The sequence below is a fragment of the Lineus longissimus genome, chromosome 2 (assembly GCF_910592395.1).
Source record: "Lineus longissimus chromosome 2, tnLinLong1.2, whole genome shotgun sequence".
Classification (NCBI taxonomy): Eukaryota; Metazoa; Nemertea; class Pilidiophora; order Heteronemertea; family Lineidae; genus Lineus; species Lineus longissimus.
The window spans coordinates 5,330,944-5,336,991 of record NC_088309.1 but is presented as its reverse complement, the minus strand read 5'-3'; positions in this window follow the sequence as shown (position 1 = coordinate 5,336,991).

Sequence of the window (6,048 nt, the reverse complement as noted above, 5' to 3'; positions counted from 1 at the left end):
CATCGTACAAGTTATCATGTATTCTCTATGGAAACCCCACCGGTGGTTAATCTCATCAGTGTTGTTGCTTAGAAAGAGATGGGCTCCTAACAAATACTGAAGCACAGAACACTCCTAAAGCAGTGGTGGCGTTCAGTCCTAGACCTAACTTATAGACAGTATGTTTTAACCATGCGTATAGGAGTGTACAACAATACTCGATCGTGAGAAATCGTCCTCACGGCAAACAACATAATACTTCACAAACACACCACAGGAGGCTTGCACCGAATGCACGCGAAAAACAAATGGGGGCAGTGGAAGGGAGAGCAAATGCATAATTTGAATGGAATGCGAAAAAAAAATTCGTGCAACTGAAGGGAGAGGGTCCACAAACAATCAAACAAAATCTTTATTCTGTTGTATTGCTCGGATATATCATCAATCCGATAATTGACAAATCTTAACATCCTTGGGCACGGTCATGGAAGATTCCGTCTGTATTGGCGCATATCCGCCTGGGCCCGTCTGTCGTTAACATCAAAACACATCATTTCAAGATATTAGCAGCGAACATTCTCAGGAGTGAGCGAAGGGGGCAAATGTACAAATATGGTTGAATAATGATATGCCTATCCATAAATTCCTTCTTCATGTTTTGCAAAACAGTAAATTCTTCCAGTGATGCATTAACTTAGTAAGCTAACTAAATAAATGAAACCGCCACCATATGACCAATCGTGTGTTTTGACAATTACATTGATTTGATGAGATTCGTGCCTAAAAACTAGGCTGAAAAGCGTGACATACAATAACAATTCGGTTTATCAGGGAGTTTTCGCATATCCCCCGATATGCCAACGTGAACGCATATCCTTTTGTTCAACTTCGTGATCACGATGCCGAACAATCGGTAGGCGTTCGCGTTGTGGTTACGGGGGCTTCGCGAAAACTCCCTACTGACAGTTTCCCCGGAACGCCCGTAGTAATTCGCAGTAAAGCATCATTTTGCTGAGCTTGTTTTTTTAGTTGTTTGCCCATACATGTTTTGAAAGAGTAGATGAAGAGGTCGCATTGTTGCTGTTAACACGCATAAATCATTATGACAGTTCACGAGGTGGACAATGATGGACAATGACGAGGTGATGGACAATGATGGACAATGACTGATGACGGAGTGGACAGACGGCTGAAACATGCAGGCGATTCACGGTTACGAGCAAGTTTCTCTGAGACCTCGTAAAAATATTTCGAATTCCTTTGCAAGATGACAACAAATGTCACCACTGTTATTGACTTTGCAGTGATGACAACAAATGTCATCCGATGTTGTTCATGCACTCATTCAGTGCTGTTCATTGACTTCTGCAGTGTTCGCGACAGATGTCACCAATACTGTTCATTCACTCATCGCTTTGTTGACTGCAAAAGTCACCACTGTTGTTTATTGACTTCGCTGGTTGTCGGCTACCCATGTGACCACAGCTGTTTATCTACTTCGCTGTGGTGTCTTTGAAATAGTATGTTAACCGGTTTTGTAGAAATGGGAATTCGAAATATTCTTTTTGATCCACGAAACGTTTGTACAAAACAATTACCTAGTACAGGAGGAGTTGGACCTAAAGAAATATAAAGGAAGATACAATGAAACAGTCGAAAGGGACACTATAATGTTTTATAGGGGATCGATCATGGACTGTGATTAAAGAATGGGTGACGTTTCCAACTTTCAGAAAGCTGGTGATTACAATAAGATAAAGATTCGACTTCCGCCAAATAGTACTATTTTACTAGAAACTACAAACCGAAAGCGAGGTGGGAATATTAGACTTAGTGGGTACGACATGTTCTGCTATAGAAACAGCTGATTTTCATTATCATTATAATGATACATGTATTATGGGGACACGTCACAAGAAAATGCGTGAACTCGACGGGCAAAATTCATAAAGGGCGTTTAAGGGTTAGACGTGTGAAACTTCTCGCGAACCAGTTGCAGGGCCTATTTTTATTTTGTGAAGATTTACATAAAGGACCTGAATCTGTCTATTCAGTAGTTAAACGTTGTCTTAAGCTAAACGCCCTTTGTGAATTTGGCCAGTGCTCTCAATAAAGTTCAACTAGGTAATGCTTTAGAATTGGAACTTGGTTTGTTAGTGATATATATATATATGCCTAGCGGATATCAGTAATATATAAATATGTCAAATGTACAGCTGTCAGATACAATGACGACAAAATGGTAAAACTGAATAGCTTACATAGTTCTTGGCAGCTTGATACGTTCACTCCAAAGCCCCATTGGAAAGCAGAGTCGGAGGTTTTGATGGTGAGGACAGAGTCGACGACTATCTCTCCGTTGGCGCTCGTGTCGTGGTTCAACAGAAACGTGGATTCGCCCGATTCAACGTCAGCTGCGATAACACCTGAACCAATGTTCATGAAGCCGAACTCATCTCCGGGGAGGATGTCGAATGACCGCGATGGTATTATCTGAATATCAAGGAAGTGAACATCAGAAACAACATTTCAAATAAAAGTAAACCTGTGGCCTCGTACTACTGTATAGTAGCCCGACTCTCAATTGCAACCAAATACAAGAAACGTTCAACCTTGTGACTTTAGTGTCAACTGTCTCTCTAGTCTTGTCTTTGACCGAGGTGGAGTGTCATTTATGCAACACTCGTAAATAGTTGTCTTCGAAATACTTTTAGTCGCACGAATAATCGAGGAAATTGTCAAAACAAGTCATCAATCAAGCACATTTACATATTCTTCGTCGTCCGCAACTCTTCAAATGGATTGCGAAACCTGGGTAATGTTAGGGTGAACGGTTGACGAGGGAGGGGTCATGGTTCTGTTTGACGGCTGCAATGGGTAGACCAATGAATCTTTCACAATCATATACATACCGTATCATAACCGATAGATGTGGGTGAATACGTTTGGACGTGTTTCACAGAGTATTGATATAAAGTCCCCGTTGGACGTAGCACCAACAAATGAAGATCTCCCTCCGTTGTTTTTGAATATATAGAAAACGAGCACACAAATCCACTATATGTTGCAGGGTGTTCTGAGAGTCTTATAACCCGTACTGTGTTAACTGGCATTGATACCAATTGTGACGATGCTTCATTAACACTAAATCGTCCATATTGTGAACCTGAAAAGGCAGAAAATAACATATCAGAAAAAAAGAATACAGAATACTAGTGTCATGTTTATCGTTTCTACATTTTCAATTAGTGTTCTCTCTGTGTTCCCCAAAATAAAAAGGCTTGTCGGATTGTCTTCAAAGGCCCTAATGTTATTAAAAGTAAATCATGGATTTGACGTGGTTTTAGGTACCTCATCCTTTGAACAAGCAAGAGAGAGAAAAAGCTTGAAACATTCATTAAATACGCACGAAACCACTTACTTTGGCATGACTGTCCATGGCTGTGCCGTATGAACCCTGCGAAGAGCAGGAAGATTGCTGATAAATAAATGTTCCCCATCTTTAGACGGGACCTGAAAAAGTTAAACGGAGATCATAACATCATGTCAAAAGATTTTTCGATCGAAAATATACGAATAGTGTCTCTTTCATCCATAAAACTCACAAAATGCAGTTGTTCTTCGTTTGAAACATGATCCGCTTGTTGGTTTTTATATGGCAGTGGAAATCGATTTGGAGACCAGCTCCTATGGAACAATCAGGAAAAACGAGAGACCAGCCCCAATACCATCAGACGCGAATGTTGGTAATGTGAGCTTCAGGCCATTCGGCAGTTAATAAAACCATGTAGGCCCCTTTTATGGAAACGATCCAAAATGTTTTGCCCTTTTTCTACACAGGAAATTCCATACTAGGCCCGATGCTTTGACCCACGCAATACATAAATCCCTGTATGACTAAGACATTGGTCTATATACAGCATAGAAAGGCCTGGCGAAAACTAGACCTAGGCGTATACTGGTTCCGCCCATGCAATACTGGCCAAGACAAACACTTATTCAAATTCGTTCTTAAAATGGATTAAACATTACTGTAAAAGAAAACATTGGTCAGTTGTCAAATGTTGTAGTGTTTTTGGTTATATGTCTTTTCATCTTACCCCTAAACGAAGCCGGGGTATATAAATCTTGATAAGATGCAAAACCCTTGGTGGTCAAGATGCACCCAAATAAACAGCCAAAGTTTGCCGCAATCTCAGAGCCATATGTGTCAAGATGCAACATACTTCCTTCGGTCTCTGATCAACTGGTCGGGGATATGTTTCCTATCACGATTGATTGATGATAGGTTTCCCATCACAGAGGATAGATGATAGCTATAGGTTCCTAACACAACTCTTCGGGGATAGGGTTCCTATATATATCACAACTGTGGTCGGGAGAATGAACAGCTTTTTGTCATTGCGGGGTGACAAGGGGTGCACAACATCTGTGAAGAATCAGACGCAGTCGGCATATTATAGCATTCCTTTGATGTTGTTTACATCCCAGTTAGAGGGCACTGATTTAACAAGTTAGTTCCCCCAGAGTCTATCAGGTTCCCCAAAGATCGATCGTCCAGACAAATGATGATTGACGTATTCATGTCATTGAGAGTTAATTACAGTACAAGGTCACCTGCTATTGAAGAATGCAAGTACATGTAATTACTGTTGTACCGAAATGAGGCTAACACTATTTTAGTCAGCCGATTGGAGGTGAAGTTGTAATTGGTAATAAGTTACCTTTTTCAATGGAAAACTTAAGACATTTGACGCCATCCCACGACCAAAGAAATGCACTTCTCACACGACCGTATTTCGTGTTCGATCATGTAATTGAGTGTTTCCGTTTTTGACTGCCACAAGGGCCGTTTAGGCATGCATTAAGTGAGAAACGTGACCCCCCCCCCCCCCCACAACCGCCCAAGCATATCCTTGTCATCCACCCATGATTGCGGCCCTTATATTTTTCCGATAACAGAAAATATACAAGACTTGCAGCTTGGAGGATCGGTGTCGAATAAAATCAGATAGGAAGCGAGATGTCACCAAATGAGAACACCAGTCTAATAGGGCTAGACATAAACTTTTGCTGATATTCTTGACGTGTTTCTTTTCACGATCGATATCGTCGGTTTATATGCAACTAGTGACCACCATGGTTATGCAACTGACCCGGGTCAACGCTGCTTTCTCTACAAAATCAATAAAATCCATTTATTTGGTATACAAATTGACTGTGTATACTCTGGCTTGGATTGTATTAAACGGCGAATAACAGTTGATATGTTGGAGCAGTACACAAAAATGTACCAAGCTGTAAAAAGGCGGCTTTTGATAAACCACGTCTTCTTTATAGGCCTTAATGCTCACACCCACTACGGTCCAAATACATGTGATATCTCCGCATTCTTTCCCCAGATTGGTGAAAGATTATTTACAGCCGGGTTTGTGGTCAAGCTTTTCGCTACACAACACAGTGAATCCATAGTGGATCCACACGAATGAACGTCATTGACATTCCAGGTCGCCTAAAAGGATGGTTAATGACAGTCCACAAACTTCACATTTCTTTTCACACTCTATCAAAAGAAAATACCAGCCTATTCTCTCACCTGTTTTAGTCCTCAAAGTCGAAATCGAATTGAAAATCTAACTTTCTCACGAAAAAGAAGAGGGTTTCTTCCTAATATTCCATTTTTAGAGAAGCACCAGTAGTGGTTTCTTAAGTGAACGTGTATTAAGAATGCAGTCGGTAAAACCTTAATTGCCAACGCCCTACTACATGCATAAGAATAACTAGAGCTTATTTCGGCCCTCCATTGCTCATTGTGGGCTTACGTAATTCTATAGTGGTGGGATTTGCCGTCAGTGGCTCCAGGGGACAATGGTTGCTCACAAAGCCGTAGAGGTAACAATGCAGAAAATCCCTAAAATTCTAGCAAGTGCGTGCAGAAAGGTATGTAACCTTTACAAGTATGGACGGAGCAGTGTGGGAATCATATCAAGGCAGAGCTGCATGGACAAACAAAAAAAGGAAGTCTCTGCGGTGTTATGAGAGCATTATTGCGTAATTTCTATACGCTTG